The following is a 17,479-nucleotide window of genomic DNA, read 5'->3' as shown; positions in this document are numbered from 1 at the left end:
CCCATGTTTGAACACATGTATACTGTCTGCATTGCGGAATGGGAATTTGACCTTCTGAGGTACATGACCTGTTTCCGTCAGCTAACTACTGAAACATGTATAGTTGAAAGAACCCAATTAAGCCTGTTTAGAGAAGACCTTAGTAAACACAAAGTTGATAGTTCGCTGAACAATGAAGTGTCATTTTGCTTTTGCCACCAGATATGACTGCTGCTGCACAGGAACACAGACTGGGCACTCATAAGGCTCATCTGCCATTTTGAATCTGGTATGCACCGTCAGTGCACTGTCGCGAGGATGCCGCTGGATCAGGTACCAGCCATCTATCAGGAAAAAGTAAATCTCCTACTGCTGGCAATGCCTGTGGGCTGACTGTGTGAATGCTTTGGACTCCAAAGCAGCAGGATGAAAAACTCCTCTGGGCATGCCTTGAAGGGACCGACAAAGCACAGGCACTGGGGCATGGTGGGGATCCAGGGGGTACCCCATATGATGCCTGCATGTCCAGCTTCATGATAACCACACCCAGCAACCTCAGTGAAAAGCTGGGTTGGTGTGCATTGGCAGCATTACAGATTCTCATTTTTGTGCGACTTTCGATTTACTGTTCTTTCTTCTAGCCCTTCATCATGGTCTACCTCCATTATCATCATTTCTTCTCCTCCATCCTCTTCCCACCGTCCTTCTCCTTCCTCCTATTCCTTGTCCTTTGCCCGGGACCACCACCTTGTTTGTCCTAGTCCCTTTCCTTTGTCCTGGACCACCTTCTCCTATATTGTATTCCTTCTGCTTCATCCTGGTTGTCTTCTCCTTCATCCCAATCCTTCTCCTTTGCTCTATTCCCCTGATGCTGTTTTTTATCCTTGTCCTAAACCCTCATATTTCTTTGCCGTAGTCCTTTTTCATGCTAGTCTTCTCCTTCATTGTAGAACTTCATGCTAGTCATTTGTCCTTCAGCCTAGTCTTTCATCCTTGTCCTTCCACTTCATCCTAGTCCTTCATCCTATTTAGACATTCTCTCAGGCACAGTCTCTGTCAGTCAAAGTCTCAATTTCACCCCTCTCCAGCCCCCCCGCCTTGTAATGCTTATGTAGGTTCCCTTCTTTTCCCTCTCTTGTCTCTCTTCTATTTCTTTCTCTCTCTTTCACTTTCTCCCAATTGGGAATGAAGACCTGGTTGGGATGGAAACAGAAGGCAAAGCAAGACTTAAAGGCTGCATGATGATTTTGTAAGGGGGGCAGGTTGCCGAAATCATAAAGTGACACGTTGTTTATGAGAATTTCACTCTGTAATTCTGGAACAACCATGCCTAACCCTCCATATGCATCTCTGTGATAATAATATTTTCTACATTTCACAACTGAGAACCTCAGTTGTTTGGGTGTTTGAGGTCTTCATGGAACTTTATAAAGTGTGAAAATTGCAGGCAAGGACAGAGTGAAACAGCTGCTTCATTTGTCCCAGAGGTAAATAATAAGGCATAATTACTGCTCAGATATTTCTCTGCGTGAAATGGGCATATTGCTGTACATCCGGTCTAACTAGTATGTCTCGGTCTTGGGGGGGATAGCTCGGGGACAACGCGCTTGCCTTGGAAGCAAGACGACACAGAGCAACACAGGTTCAATCCCAGCGTCCGCGCTTGGAAACCTCTAGGTATTAAGTGCGTTATAAATAACCAATTATAAAGATATGTAATGTTCACATGAATGTTGATGGCCTCTTTGCATGGGCATGGCTCCTAAAGTGATGCTGGGTCTTTGTACAAACAATATGCTTGATTTTCAGAAATTATCAAGCAGTACATGTCCTCCTACAACTGGTATCGTATATCAAGTATGTCTGCAGGCTTCAAAATGTGCACTTGACAGTAGCCCTTATTGAGTGGTAATTCACTTGCAATTAAGAAATTGTGTGATTTGCTCATTTGGAGAATGTAGGGGGCAGGTGACTTACATGGGTAGTGAGTGGATTGCAACTTGAAATGTGTACCCACATTTGGCAAGCCAGAAGAAGTACTCGGACCAGAGACCATGTTTGACTGTAGCTTTTATTTTAATGAAAAGAAAATGCCTCCCTGTGCCTACTACTAAACGGGGGTTCCCTTCCTAACTGAACTAAGGTGCTCATATATAGCCCAAAGTAAGCATAGTCCTCGGTCGGAACCTATTAATTAAACTGGCCCTACCATTTAGCAAAAACGTAAACGAAATAGGTTGTGTGCCCTGCTCTGGTTCTTCATGAAGGGATCTCAGTCTGTCACAGGAACCCATCCTGAGTCTGAATCCAATTATTGGAAGTAAACAAAAGTTTCAGTCTGTATATCAAATGTTTCTCAACATTTTCGAAAGTTTGAAAAAAGTCTCCAGTTCCTGAAAAAGCAAAATATGTAAACCTTTTTGTGTGGCAAGGGATATTTCCCTGCTGCCTTTCCACAAACTTGGTCGATCTCTCCACGCTGCTTCTGACAACTTTCGGTTACTCCTGTGCCCCCTTGATATGTGCTCTTCATCCTTTTGGGGTTCCCTTACCCCATATATCACTTAGCTTGCTAGGGTTCCTGTGACCCCCCTCTCTGCTTCTGGCTCTCTTAGCTTTCTTGGGCCCCTGTGACCCTCTGGAGGTTTTGCTGCTGGGGTTTCTTGGGCTCCTGTAACCCTTTTCATTGTCTCGTTCTCTCGTTCTATTGAAGGTCCCTTAGATGGGGCTAGGGCAGTCCTTCCCTCTCCCCTTCTTGTTCTCTCTTCTCTTCTCCCTCTGACCTGGGCAACACTCGTACCTGCTGTGTTGCAGCACTTGCTCGAGTGAGGGTCCATCTCGTAAGTGATGGCAGTGTTCTCCATGGTTTACCTCACTTCGCTTGTGGATGTTAGCTGTCTTCACATTCTGCTTGTCTCTGCTCTCTCTCTTCGCTGGCTCTCGGTTTGAGAGTGGATGACACAGGGACTCTGCGTCTGTTTGCGGGCTCCGGATCCACCACGTCCTGTATGTGGGCGTGCCTCCAGGTCCGGTTCACTCTGCGTGACCGCTGCTTCTCCGGCCTTGAGCACAACCTCGTCTGGCGCATGGCGTCTCCCTCCACGCAGCTGATCTGTGTGGCTCCTCCCCTTGTCGACGTTCTCTGAGACTCACCTCTGCTTTGGGGTTCTCCTCCATTCAAGGGTTGTTGACCCTTTATTCTCACTCCGATATTAAGAAGGGATCTTGTTCACCACAGGTTGTCAACCATCTGAAAAGGTCAGCATTACCTTGAGCCAAACACATAGATGTATTGTCAGCCTTTCTTACCCCATGTAGGCAGATCATATCTTGTGTATACGAAGTTCTACCTGGGAAATGGGAGTCCTCGTTCCCTAAAGGGGAGTCACTCCCAGGGAGGTCCAAATTTCCCAAATCCCTAGGGAGGATTTTGCTGAGCGGGCTCACCTCCCTAGCCTCAAAGGGGGGAGAAGGGACAAAGTCTCCAGATTCGTCACACAATGTATGTCTGTGTTTTGTTTGACACTTATATAGCGCACAAAACCCTGAGGTATCTAGGCGCTTTTACTTAAGAATACGGTTACAGTAAGTGCTTCAGGTTACGGAATATGAAGTGTAGGAGGTAATAACACATTGTAGGGTGGCATGCACAGATAATACATGATACTACAAGTGCAAGAGAGGTCTATAGTGATCACATCTAATGAGCCTGACCCCATGTTGCAGGGCGGCAGCAACACACAGATGCAGTGTCAAAGTCAGTGGGCAAATACATGGTGCATGCCCCATGTTGCAGGGCTGCAGCAGCACAGAGATGCAAATGTCCACCAATGGGCAAATACATGGTGCCTACACCATATTTCAGGGCAGCAGCAGTACAAATGCAGAGTCAAAATCGGTAGGCAAATGCCTACCCCATGTTGCAGGGCGGCAGCAGCACAGAGATGCAGAGTCAAAATAAGTGGGCAAATACATGGTGCCTACCCCATGTTGCAGGGCGGCAGCAGCACAGAGATGCAAATGTCCAACAATGGGCAAATACATGGTGCCTACCCCATATTGCAGTTCAGCAGCAGCACAGAGATGCAGAGTCAAAGTCAGTGGGCAAATACATGGTGCCGACCCCATGTTGCAAGTTGGCAGCAGCACATAGATGCAGAGTCAAAATCACTGGGCAGATACAAGGTGCCTATCCCATGTTGCAGGGCAGCAGCAGCGCACAAATGCAAGTCAAAATCAGTGGGAAAATACATGGTGCCTACCCCATGTTGAAGGGCAGCAGTCGCATGTGTATGCAGAGATAGATTGGAGGGGAGGGGAGAACAAGTCAAGGACAGGAGTGGGGTGGGGAGCTACATCACAGGCGACCAAGGGAGTTTGGGGAGCGCACACTGCATCACAGACGACCAAGAGGGGGTTGGGGAGCACACACTACATCACAGGGGACCGGGGGGGGGGGTTGGGGAGCACACACTGCATCACAGGGGACCAGGGGGGGGGGGGGGTTGGGAAGCGCACACTGCATCACAGGCGACCAAGAGAGGGTTGGGGAGCAAACACATTATCACAGGCGACCAAGGGGGGGGGGGTTTGGGGAGCACACACAACATCACAGGGGACTAAGGGGGGTTGGGGAGCACACACTGCATAACAGGTGACCAAGGAGGGGGTTGGGGAGCACACACTGCATCCCAGGGACAAAGGTAGAGGGTTGGGGGGCACACACTGCATCACAGGCGACCAGGGGGAGGTTGGGGAGCGGACAGGGAGCAGATAGGGGCCTTGTTGTGGGCCTTGGTTGGTCTGGGCCGGCTCTCACCTCCCAGTTGCTGTGATTGGCCTATCTAGGCCAGGCCACCCAATGGGAGGGGGAGTTGGCCAGACCACGAAGATTTAGAGTGGTACAGTGCTACTTTTTGGCCCTGTAGCAAACAGATTGTTAGGAGTTACAGATTTCTGTTGAACATCTTTTATACCTCTTAGGTAATCTGTTCCTGACGGTGTGTTAACGTTATTAATGATGCCATGCTTGACAGTATCGAGATGAAAAGCATTTTATGAGTGCTGTGTGATATGGAGGATTTGTGCCTTGGCTGCCAATTTCGAAATATTTAGTCAGCTAGCAGACACTAATAGCTCACATAATCATAGTCGGGTGATGACCCACCCTTCAGCCTGCATGTTCTTTGAGCTGAGCCCTTTCTTTATTGGGCCAATCATGTCTCTAAATACACATGCAGAAGCAAAAACGATTGGTTTTGCCAATGCTTGCTCACTATGGTGCTTGGAGGGTTAGTTGGTGCCTCTAATGTTAGGGCCATTGTGCTATACCGTTTGTGCATGTGCCCATCACTGCTGTGGTCTTTGGTCGACTGCTTGACCCCAACTGATCGAAGTTCTTTTGCTCAATTTCTTCCCCCTTTTATTACCACCATGTTGGTCGCTCTTGAGTTGGTGGCAAGACAATATTTGTGGGATAGGGTGGGTAGGGACAGTGGGGCTGGGTTGGGGGGATCCCTGTGCGTTCTGTGGTAAACAAATTAGGTAATCAAAATGTGAACAGTTACATTCGAGCTATGGTTATCCCCTCGGCTGTTCATTGCCCTCCCTGCGGTCCTAGATGTTACTCGCGGCATTCTACACTAAACCCAATTCTATTCTAGTTCAAGAAAAGTTCCTCCTTGCATTAATGTCTTAGATAATATAAAATATACAACTTTTTTGTGTCTTTTCTTAGGATCCATGTCCACTCTGCGACGAAGCAAAAGAGATGCTTGCACCATACAAACACCGGGTACAGTCACATTATTTCTGGATTTGTTGTTCATTAATTGTGTTCATTTATTTTATTTTCATTGGATTCATTGATGTTCAGAAACTTGCACAGTACAACCAGTATTCAGTGTCCATAGATGGCCTTTCTGTAAAACACACTGAAATAATGAAACTTTGCAGATAATTTTGTAATCGCCAATGATAAAATCTCTGTGCAAAGTGCAATATAATCAGATGTGGCTATTAAACTGGTATTACCCAGAGAAACTCTTATGGAAAAAGATCTTCAGACACCAAATATCATTTCTCATCTGTCCTCCACCACATAATGTGTTACACAGTGTTCCTTCCTAGGCCCAGTTCATCCATGCTTCATAGCTGAAGGGGGGGACCACAGCACTTTGCACAGTAATGAAAATAAACTTGGCAAGCACAAACACATCAGTAGCTCTACCAGAACTCCCACCCCCCATACCCATCCTTCATATTATATTCACATTTTCGATGTGGAGGGATGGCTTGTTTAAACATTCACTCTAAATTTCAGATCAAAGCCACATTTGGTTATCGTTTTTCTCCGAATCTCATTCCCATGTCTACCCTTTATTTTAATGTTTATTTTATTCATGTGTTTTAATGAGCCAAATCACAACATAGCTGTTTCAAAGTGTGTCCACCATCTTGCTCTTCAGTTTAGTTTGAAACAAGCATTCACTTAATGGGCATTTAGTGTGGCATTCTCCAAAGTGTATAGTGTTGTGCATAGTATTGTACTGTTTGTTATCTGAAAGGACGTGGAAAGTTTAGCTGCACTGTTCTGTTTGTCAGCCACCTTTTGGAGCTTGCATTCCTTGGCTTCTTCAGGATGTTGTGGCAGGGCAAATACCCATTTATTCCGAGGTCCCAGTAACTGGTGATATGTTTCTTAAAGATAGACAGCCACGACTGGGGGAAGGACAACCCGATAAATGGAAGATTTCACCATCGGCTGCTTAACTGAGGGCGATTTCTAGCTGCTGGTACAACCTAAAACTGGGAAACCTTTAGATAAGCCGCTACATCAAACACTGGGGACCATCCTGCGGTGCTCATAGAGCCTAATCACTGTTCTAGAACAAAGGCAATGGCAACTTAATTCACATGAAGAGTTCCCAGAGTTCTTCTCCCCCATGAACCGTTGAAGTTCCATGTGCTCGGTGCTGTGTTCCCATTCTGGCTGGTCGTCTGTACCAAATACGTCCACTTGCTCAAGTCACTGGCCTAGGACAATGCAAATCCAGCTGGAATTCCTGCAAAGAGACGAGTGGTGCAGACCAAGTACATAACGCTAAGAAATTCAAGAGAAGTTCTGCGCCTCTTTTACTGCCAGATGAAGGGATGCACCCCACTACTGTCCCTGCACATTTGCAAGCAGGCCCTCGTACTGTCCCCAAAACCCATCTTAAGATTCCGTGGACAGTGCTATGAACTGATCAGGCCGATCACCGAAGGGCTCGTCCCTGGAGGAAGTCCTCTGTATAGTATCCATCCATCCTTTTCCCTGGTATTTGCTTATTGGGCTCTACATTGAGAACCAGACCATCTCCCCTGAGAGCCAGTCTTTGGAGCCCTGTGGATTTCCCATTTTAACAGTGCTGAAGTTACCTTTGAGGCACTTGGCTTTTTATTTATCTTTCACCTGATATCAGACTGCACTCTTCCACAAGGGCCCTTGGTAACAGTGAGGTGGTGGTGAACTTCATGACTTGTGTAATAATCTGTCATGAATGATGCAGCCGTGGATTCCCTCAACATTCTTTGCATGAAACTGCAGGGGAACTGTGATTAGCGGATAGGCATCTCCCTTGGCTAGTATGCTGAAATCTCTTTCTCCATCTTTATCTCTGTCTCTCTCTCTTATACATTTCATAAGTCGGTGGTTTGGCACGCTTTGAAGTTAAATCTTCATTATACCAACTATTTTCATAGCTAGTCTAAATGTTTCCATTCCCTCATGGTTTCAGACACTGATTCACAATTGGGTAACGCCAGTTTTTGACACCCCGGCAGAACGCTGGGGGTAACACTCGGCTTTCTGCTTGAGTCGCAGAAGCTACATGATCTACATATCAAACAATTGGCTAAAGCCTCAAATAGTTCCATCCATCTGATTTGAAAAAGACCTTTTGTTCTATAGCAATATTTACATGGGCATGGTATTGTGTGCAACTGGATTCAGTCCTACGCCCTAAGTTCTTAGAATTCAGTATTGGCTGCCTCTCAAGGCCACCATGTGTGAGATAATAGACTGTTTAACATAAAAGGCCACTTATATGGCTAGTCCAGAGCCATGTGGAAAACATCTGAAAAACATGGAGAGCAGTGGTAACCCCCAACTGATGTTCAGAAAAGCCCAAACAATAGGTATTATTTCTCTGTACCTGCTGCAAGTGTCTGAAGCCTCTCCCTTCAGATGTATACACTTTAATCTTGCTGTTTGTACCCTTCCTGTAGAGAGTGGGCCCCATGCTGGGTCACAAGGATGCCATCAACAAACTCCTACCACCCAGTACTTATCCCCCAGTCCTTAGGATTTGTTGTCAAGGATAGTGAGCCTGAGAAGGCAATTTTGTTCACACATCAAGCGATGTTGCAAGTTGCAGAGGAAACATTCAGGGTGCTACACATGCTCCTTGATAAAAACGCACACACTGTCCAACAAGGTACAGCCTTATTCCAAGGGAAAAGTGCAGACACTTGCTTCAGATAATATAGCTCATGGAATAAATAACGCACGTGTGTTTAACAGAGAACACATGAATGCACTTGCTCCTTAGCTTCAACGAAAGTCGATGATCAGGAAATCGTAGCTTCCCCATTCAAGCATAGAAACCAAACCGCAAGTGGTGACTTCCTGTCTTAAACGGCACAGAGCAGTCAAAAGATGCTTTTTACACCATTTAAATCTGATAAGCAGTCTAAGGACAGGAATCACAACACCAGAATACACACGCACAGTCAAGAGTGTGTGGCAGCAAGTGACATGCATTGCCCCTTCAGAAGCCCACTTAATATAATGGGGTTTGAAGTTGTGTGGAAGCAATTGACACACTTTACCCGTTCACTGAAACAAAGCCCAGTTACTGTAGTGGAGACAACCAGTGGACACAGACAACACTCGTTTCCTGTAAATTTGCACCTAAGAATGTCATATGTTCAACAGACAAGGGAACACTCTAATCGGTAAGCTTTAACCTCCCAAAGGGCGGATATTATGCACAGGTTTGAGTCCTGTGTTACATATAAAAGGCAAGCTGGATTAAGGACACAGGGGTTCACACAGCAATCAGCAGATTCAGGTCTTGGGGGCTAGGAAGAGAGCGGTCACAGATCCCAGAGCAGAGGCGAGAGAGAGAGAGATAAGCAGGTCCCGAAAGAGAGGAAGCCTTGGTCGATTCGTGTGCAGCACATATTGTCCTAAAGCGTGAGTTAAATGTGGAAGTCTTGCTGCGTGCAATTTGAGACTAAAGGCGTTTGGTATGTTCCACCATTTCATTCCATAGCATAGGTGAACATAGTATAAATCCCAGGTCACTCAAGCTGCCAAACTAAAAAAAAAAGACAAGTGATCATTTTAGATCAATGTAAACCATGCTCTTCGCACACATAGCAGTCATTTTCATATGTATGGTAATGTGCTATTTCGCAGTTGCTTTTGTTATAGCATGTGCAATGCAAATTGGAGCTTGTAGAAGATAGTTGTGATATTCTAAATATATGAACCTACTACCTTCATTGTCTTAGGATGGCAGGGCAAGGGGCAGGAATAAACCTTGACCACAGGCAATTAAGTCAGGTGGCACTCGTAACAGATGGGACGTCTTAGAGATGACCATAGCATTACTAATAGTTAAAATAACCTCCTATCCCAGTCACAACAAAAGGACATGGAACATTTTATTTTTTCTAAAAAGCTTTTTTAAATAGAAGAGGTTATACAGAAGATGGCTCATCAGGAAATCCATATTCCCATCCATTGTAGAATGGCGCTGTATGAATGGCTTCGATCAGCGCACTGCCAGGCAGTGTATACCAACTTCCCAGTAGCTCAACTAGGTGGATTGCTAGCAGAATCGCTCTTTACTTACTTAAATACCCCAGCCAACAAGACAAATAAATAATGTATTTGCAACTCTCCTGGTGTGGGGAGATTTAGAAACCATACAGTTTCGCCTATACCAGTTTCCTGAATCTGCTTTAACACATACAAATCATGTCAACTGGTTTGGAGGTAATCTAGTTTACCCACAAACTAATGCTAGGCATGGACCATTAGCCACACCCAATCTGTCACTAGAATTGTTAGCCCGGTTTCATCCAAACCGTGGAGGCACATACTTACAAACGGACAAATGGTTGAGAGCATCATTCTACCCTTATTAAAAGGAGAGCCTGCAAGGTTAGAAGTACATAGGAAATTGTCCCAATTGAATGAACAAGAAAAAAAGGAGCAATTTGGGTGCATAGTGACATCCGCTTATCAATCAGTAGGCAGGCATCACTTGGGCAGGAGACCTGCAGAGATGCAGAAAAAGGCTAACAAAGATGGTAAGCCAGATAAGGAAACACACCACGAAGGGTGGCCCTCGAAAGGACGAGGATCGTTCCATGGTAAAAAGGGCAACAACCCACAGAGACGACAGTTATTGCCAATAGAGGAAGAAAATTATCCTGCGCATGGGCCAAAAAATTAGATATCTGCAGGAGATAAGGCAGGCCCTGCAGTGGCAAGGCAATCACAGGGGTAGACGATCGACGATCATGGAGTAAGCTGGGGGGCAGTCCCATTTCAGACCTGCCGATTTATGAATTTAGAGATGGGAAACACATGAAAAGTCCACAGAAGTATGGCACTGATGAGGGTCAGTCTCCTTCCCCACAGGCAAGGATACCAGATTGTTCTAAACCTGAGGGGAAGGACGTGTAGGTTGAGATAAAACACACGGCAGCCCTACAGGTTTTCACAGAATGGAGGGTTCACGCACTCATCGCATCGTTCCCAAGACTAAGCGACACACGGATTGGATTGAAGTGCTATTAGACTCCAGGTCTGACATTTCCATATATGAATGCAGCCACAAGGCACTGTTGGAGAACACAAGGGCATACAGAAATGCGCAAATCACTACACCCACTGGGCAGACATTAGCACATAATGAAGTGTATTTTGTAACTATTCAGCTGGGAGGCGAACACCCCAAAAAGATTGAAGCGCTGTTTTGGCCACAGTTACACATTCAATATAAAGGACTGTTAGCATTTCAAGATTGACCACCATTGTATGTGCAACAAGCACCAAGGGTGCAGAAGTGGTAAGGCCTGCTTTTTCAAACGAAGTGAGTGGGGAACTAATGCAAAAATATAAAATAAACTGGTCAGCGCTGGCAGCAGTAGAGCGGTTTAAAAATCATGTAGGGCATGATAAGGAGTGTCCAGCGCGATGGATTCCAGTACTGAAACCACCCCTGCCACAGAGGCAGTATCCAGTTAAACCAAAGGATGTTGCCCACATGCAAACCATAGTAGACCAGCTAATGGACCAGGGGGTAATCCTAAAGCAAGCTAGCCCACATAATAGTCCTGTGCTCCCCGTGTTAAAACCTGATGGTACTAACCGTTATATTGTGGATTTTCGAATTTTGAATGCCCATTTTAAGACGGAGGCAGTCCGGTACCAACACAGTTCTGGATTGGTAGCCAACTTGCACGGATGTAAATATAAAACAAACCTTGATCTAGGCAATGTGTATTTCACACAGCCTTTAAGTGTAGAGAGCCAGAAATACACTGCCTTCACGTTTAAGGGAACACATTTACAATTCACTAGAATAATGCAGGGATATACAAATTCACCTAGCACATTCTCGAGTAGAATACAGAGCTTGCTCTCAGACATTCCGAACTGTTGGCAATATGTAGATGATATTTACATCACCCATGAGAATCTGAGTGAACACTTTCAACAAGTAGACCGAGTCATTCACACATTGGCTACAAATGGATACCTGATTAACTTAAAACAATCAAGAATAGGTCATCGTGAGGTTACCTTTCTAGGATTCACTCTTTCAGATGAGGGCAGAGGCTTGTCAGCAGATTTTCTTGAAAAGTGTGCCAGGATTCGACCACCCACCACGCTTAGGCAGTTACAAGCTATTCTAGGGCTGTTGAATTTTGCTGAGGTAGTGAGACCATTGTATGCTCTGATAAGATCGACTTTCAAAGCAGCTCACTGGCTGCCAGAACACACTCCCATTCTGCACCATGTGTATTCATTAATGACTCAAACTGGTCCTTTTCAGGACAGAAATACAGATAAAGACTTGGAGATAAACCTGTTGGTGGGAGATAATGCTTTCACATAGACAGTGTGCAACCTAGGGGAGACTAAACCAATTGCATATAATTTACATGCATATTCCACACCCGAGTTAAAATTTACACCTGAGGAGAAAATTCTGGCTTCAGTTCAGATGATTATTCAGAAGGAGAGACTATTAGCAGCAAATAGAACTAGACACATAAACACGACTTTATCTCAACTTGAGGCTGCCACAAACGCTAGCTTGCCCAATGCAAAGGCATTACATACTAGATGGATTCAAAGTTCAGCATCTCAACATGCTCTAGATGTAAAATACCACTATAAAGCAAAACTGCAAAGACTGAGTGAATTGCCTTGGACAATGGACACAGAGCCTGACACCTCACGGTCTGCAGCGATAACGGCGGTAGGGACACGTTCAAATATGCTGCCTCCTGCGCAGCAGTCCTAGGACATTTCACACATGAAGAAGTATTTAAAAACACTGACATTGCAACAAAGCAACTGGGAGACATGTCTGGCCAGATTTCTGAATTGCATGTATTATTGCTTGCATTGCGCCAAGCAGATTCATTGAAGCCCACTCTAGTAGTCTCAGATTCAGATTACATTTGTCATGGCTTATAACACTGATTTGCATTGGTGGATTCAAAATGACTTCAGAGACATTAAGCATAAAACCATTGCTTCCAGGCAACTCTGGAAGCGAGCAGGTTTGGGATCTTAAACAGACTTGCCCTTTGCTATGGGTGATGCACACAAGAGCAAATACTGAAGGGCACGTTCATAGCACAGGCAATGCATTGGCAGATAAATATGCCAAAGAGTACACAGTGAGAAAGACGATAGCAGCCATAACTTTCTCAACGACTGCAATGGATGAGGAAATAAGAGGCTTGTTTAGGTATTGTACCTAGGCCAAAAGGTTTCCCAAGTAATTATGTTTATGACATTGAAAATAACAAAGCAATCGACACAATTCCTATGAAACAAGGGGATCCTATTCAAAGATGAATCCCTAATAGAGCAGACGGGAAAAAGCTGATTGCAGCCACACACGCTGGACTTGCATCTGCCCATTTTGGGGTGAGCGTAACTGCACAGCTACTCCTTGACCGTTACTGATGGCCAGGGCTACGCCAAGAGTTGAAGATATATCTAGCAAACTGTGATACATGCTTTAAGAAAGGCAACCTTGCCTTTTGAGATCCAATATATGGATCATATAGGCCCACTACCAGCACTAAATAAGAACAAGTACATTCTAGTGATAGTGGATTCTTGCACTGGGTTCACCTGAAGGATTCCTCAAAAGAAAGTCAACTACAAATCAGTCATACAGGCACTTAGGGGTGTTGTAGCGACGACCGCAACTCAAACGTTCCATGCTGACAATGGTCCGGCTTTTTCGGGGCAGGCTCTGAAGAAAGCATTGGAAGCATGGGGAACAGAGCTGCAGTTCTCACACCCGTTAGTTTGAGGTGAAAACAGGATTGTGGAGAGAGCGAACCAGTCCATAAAAGTGTGCCTGACTAAATGCATTCTGTCACTTGGAGGTAACTGGATAGACCATGTGCCCTTAGTGATCATGAGTTTACATAATTAGCCACGCCAGTCTCTGCAACTCTAAGACTCCATTTGAACTCTTATTTGGGAGAAAGATGTATATGCCTGATCTGCATACTCTTTCCAGCCCACTCTCCAGGCACGAGCAACTGCTGACAACGCTCTCAAAGCATGAGATTGGGTCCTAGAGAAGATCCATGATAAAACTCAGTTTGGCCCATTGTACAGACCAGCAGTGCAAGTAATCGGAGTGAAAGGTTCCAGAACTGCTGTCCTATCCGCATTACCACCCAAGAGAGGTGCCAGGCAAGTTTCTGTGGATCACCTGATGTTTCCACGCAATCCTCTGCTTCCAAGTGAGGAGCCCGCGGAAGATGAAGAGATGGAGATCCGCCAAATGATGCTGATAGGAATTCAAGATGAGGAACAATATGCCACCCTTGACTTTGTCAACAAATTCAGGGAAGTACTCCAGGTCTGCCGATTTGGAAACAGCCTTTCTAGTTGCTAAAGTAATGAAATTATTTGTTTGGACAGACTTTCTGAAGCAGTGGTGTAAAATGCTGGCAATGTTTTTTTCTTTCTGTGTCACAGCCTCACTTTGTTCTTCATCTCATTGACTTTCAGGCATTTTCTGAGTGATGTTTCCACTCCACCTGTAAACAAAGAAGTTGTTCTAAAGCCTTTAAGTTTTTCACATATGTTAGAGAAAAGACAGCTCCAAGAGCCAGGAACTCCAGCCTCAATACAAATATTTCCTCTAACTATGGGTCATGTGCGGTTGCCATTGTTTAAGACATATGGCACAACTAAACAACTGCAAGTTCACACCTTTTCTGTGATTGATGAATCCAGACTGATTGCACCCAGTCTTCCTGTGTCCAGACCATACAGAGAACTGTTAAGAACTAGGCTCCAGACATTTGCGCAAAATGCATTTTTTGATGTTTTTGATGATGTGGAGGATCTTCATGAAATGGGGCTCCTTGTGTGTTATGTGCAATATTACAATCCCTTTTTACTTGTCAAACGTGAGCCCATCCTGTGGCCCACATACATATCCTGGGAACACTGTGCAGTGCCCTTTCAAACCGACAGTCCTGAATTCAAAGCACAGTTCCCATATATTTCACTGAGACCATACCAAGCAGGGGATTGCATGTTTGAAAATCAGTATAAATTCCCTCCCCAGCCACATAATGCACAACACATATATGTTGCAGATTCTGTCATCTTTCACAGAGAATACATTGCAAACATGACTGAACAAACATGGCGGGAAACTGTCCCTCTATGGTTTACTTGGGGTCAACAGGTATGGCAAATCAAAGGTGGTCACACGTTAGACATGGCATGTAGATTCCCGCATTTGATGTATTTTTTTAAATTATGCTCCGTTCCAGACCACTTGCAGTAATGGGAACCCGAGTTTCTACCCTGAGTGGAAGAAGGCAGAAGGTGAGTTCTGGAGTGCGTCTTAATAGAGTAGCAAAAGAACTCAATGGCACCAAGAATATTACTTGAGCATCAGGGAAACCTGTGTTATCGGCGGTTGAAGCGAATGAATAAAATAAAAGAAAAGCAGGACTCTGCGTGGGCCCATATAGGGCTTGGAATTCCCATAACACTTCCCTGACACAAGCTATATCCATAGGTAAACTGTGCCAAGGAATGCTTTCACAGTATCACCTGAGTGAGGTGTTATAATCTCTAGATAACTTCATAAAAGAAGAGAATCAGACAGCTGCTGGTCTGAGGCGCACCCAGGGTGGGTGTGTCAGGAGAGCAGCTACCTGCACCACTTCTTACTATCCCAAGCGCTAGGTCACCTCCTGGGGTGCGTATTATCATAAAACATGACTTCTGATTCCATATCCACTTCCCACAGCCTCTACTGAGGTGGAGGAGAGCTTGACCACAGGCAATTAAGTCATTGTGTGAGGTGCCGCTCTTTGCTTGGTCTCCACCGTGCCTGCGGTATAGCACTTGGGTAGGTAATTTCAACATTGCTGGCTCAGGTTTTTGTGCCATCTGTCCCATCTTTGGTTTCACTTGGGTTTCCCACATTGGTTTCTCACCCCAGCCCGCTTCCGTCATTGTTCCCGCCAACCTGGCTCTGCTTAGTCACATCCACCAGCCCATCTGACTGGATAGATTTATGGGCATTGGAGTGCTTTTAGCTCCGTTCTCGGAGCCCTGCGCTCCATTTGCCTGCGGTACAACAAATGGGTAGGTGATTTCAATATTGCCGGCTAGGTTGTTGTGCAATTTGTTGCACCTCGTCGTTTCACTTGGGGTTCCCGCATTAGTTTCTCTCCATCTCCCGGTTCCCTCATTGTTCCCGTCCCCTCGCCTCTGATTGTTGTAAGGGTTGTGAGGAGCCAGAAATGAGACAGACACAATGTGCTCATGGTTTTGGCTATACACTAATATTCAAAATAAAAAGGGGTTGGCAAAAGCCTCACTATTCCAACTCTAGTAGGTGTTTCCCTACCATATCCAAGACTAAAGGTCTGTCCAGTGTCAAGATGTCCCAAGCAAAATGTCCTGTGTCCGAAATCCTATCCTTGCCCTCACATTCTACAGAACAACTGTAATACGTGAAGGTTAATGTCTTTGGCCTTATAAGTGCCCAATCGTTCAAGTTCAAAATAAATGTGTAACTCCAACACAAAAGTTCCCAATGGATAAAGGTCACAGTTCCAGGGGAAAACTCCGTTTCCCCAGGTTTCTTCCTCAAGACACTTCTTCAAGAAACCCCCACAGACATGAATTCTCCTTAGGGTTCTTTGTTCACCAAAATACTTGTACACAAAAACCAACGTGGATGTAAGTCCCAACCTCGTAGGATACCTGGTGTACTCCCCTGCCAGGTTGTTTCCACTTTGTTCAACTTTTCTTTCGGACTTGTCTTTGCCTGGTGCATTCTCCTGCCAGGACTTCTATATGTGATTGGTTTTTCACACTTTACTTTGGCCTAGTGTACTTCTCTGCTAGGGCTTTTCTTATGATTTGCAGACTTGCTTTTGCCTGGTTTACTCTGATTTACTTTATACAATTTGTGAAGGCATCATGAAGTAAGACGCAGACAACGGATTCAAAGTTCTACTGAAAAGGGTTATTTAACTTTAAAAGTTAAGGCCTAACTTGCCATAAGCTAAGGTGGGATTTCCCTACCTAAAGAAAACTTAAGGATAGTCTACATCAAGTCCAAATCAAATGTCAGTCTGTGTCCAAAACCTATACTTGCCCTCACTACTAAATGCATTCAATGTGTAGGGATGTCGGCATCAAAATGAACAGTGTTCAAAAGTAAAGTTCTGAGCTTCTTCCAGCTATGGGCTTGTAGTCCGCTTCCCTTCTCCAAGTTCAATACAGTGCACAAAGTATCGGGGTTCCCTTCCCTAAGAGTTCAAATCTTCCAGCTTTTGGGGATCTTTCCAACTCTCTTGTCATCAGAACACTTTACTGGTTAACCAAAATAGTTCTGTCTCTTGACTTCAAAAGCACTTGAGCAATTGTGGCATAGCACAAACTTTGTTAACGTTACTTTAATTGGCTTTTTCCAAAAGGGTCACTCGGCCTAGGCGCAATTGTCGGACCACACGGTCCCCCATTACAGGTCTTTCAACCAATACCCTTGATCATCTGCTTTTCACCAACAATTGTCCACTGTTTTCCCTGACAGTGAAAATATACTCTTCCAACAATTTACTTTGGCTAATTTGGCCACCATTCACTTTGTTACACACTCTGTGCTCTTGCCAATACAGGTTTCTTCTTAACCTGCAGTAC

At 45.0% G+C, this 17,479-nt stretch overlaps 1 protein-coding gene across 1 annotated transcript in view; it reads left to right on the top strand.

Annotated features, from left to right (window-relative positions):
• The first annotated feature begins 5,754 nt into the window (after nt 1-5,754).
• MARCHF3 (membrane associated ring-CH-type finger 3) overlaps nt 5,755-17,479 on the top strand; it is a 574,560-nt gene continuing 562,835 nt past the window's right edge. Inside the window, exon 1 of the mRNA XM_069625604.1 lies at nt 5,755-5,773. The gene's annotated coding sequence lies outside the window, so the exon portion shown is untranslated. The remainder of the gene's footprint in view (nt 5,774-17,479) is intronic.

Source organism: Ambystoma mexicanum, chromosome 6p (genome assembly GCF_040938575.1).
Source record: "Ambystoma mexicanum isolate Mex_15411 chromosome 6p, UKY_AmexF1_1, whole genome shotgun sequence".
Classification (NCBI taxonomy): domain Eukaryota; kingdom Metazoa; phylum Chordata; class Amphibia; order Caudata; family Ambystomatidae; genus Ambystoma; species Ambystoma mexicanum.
This window is presented reverse-complemented; position numbering and strand designations above follow the sequence as displayed.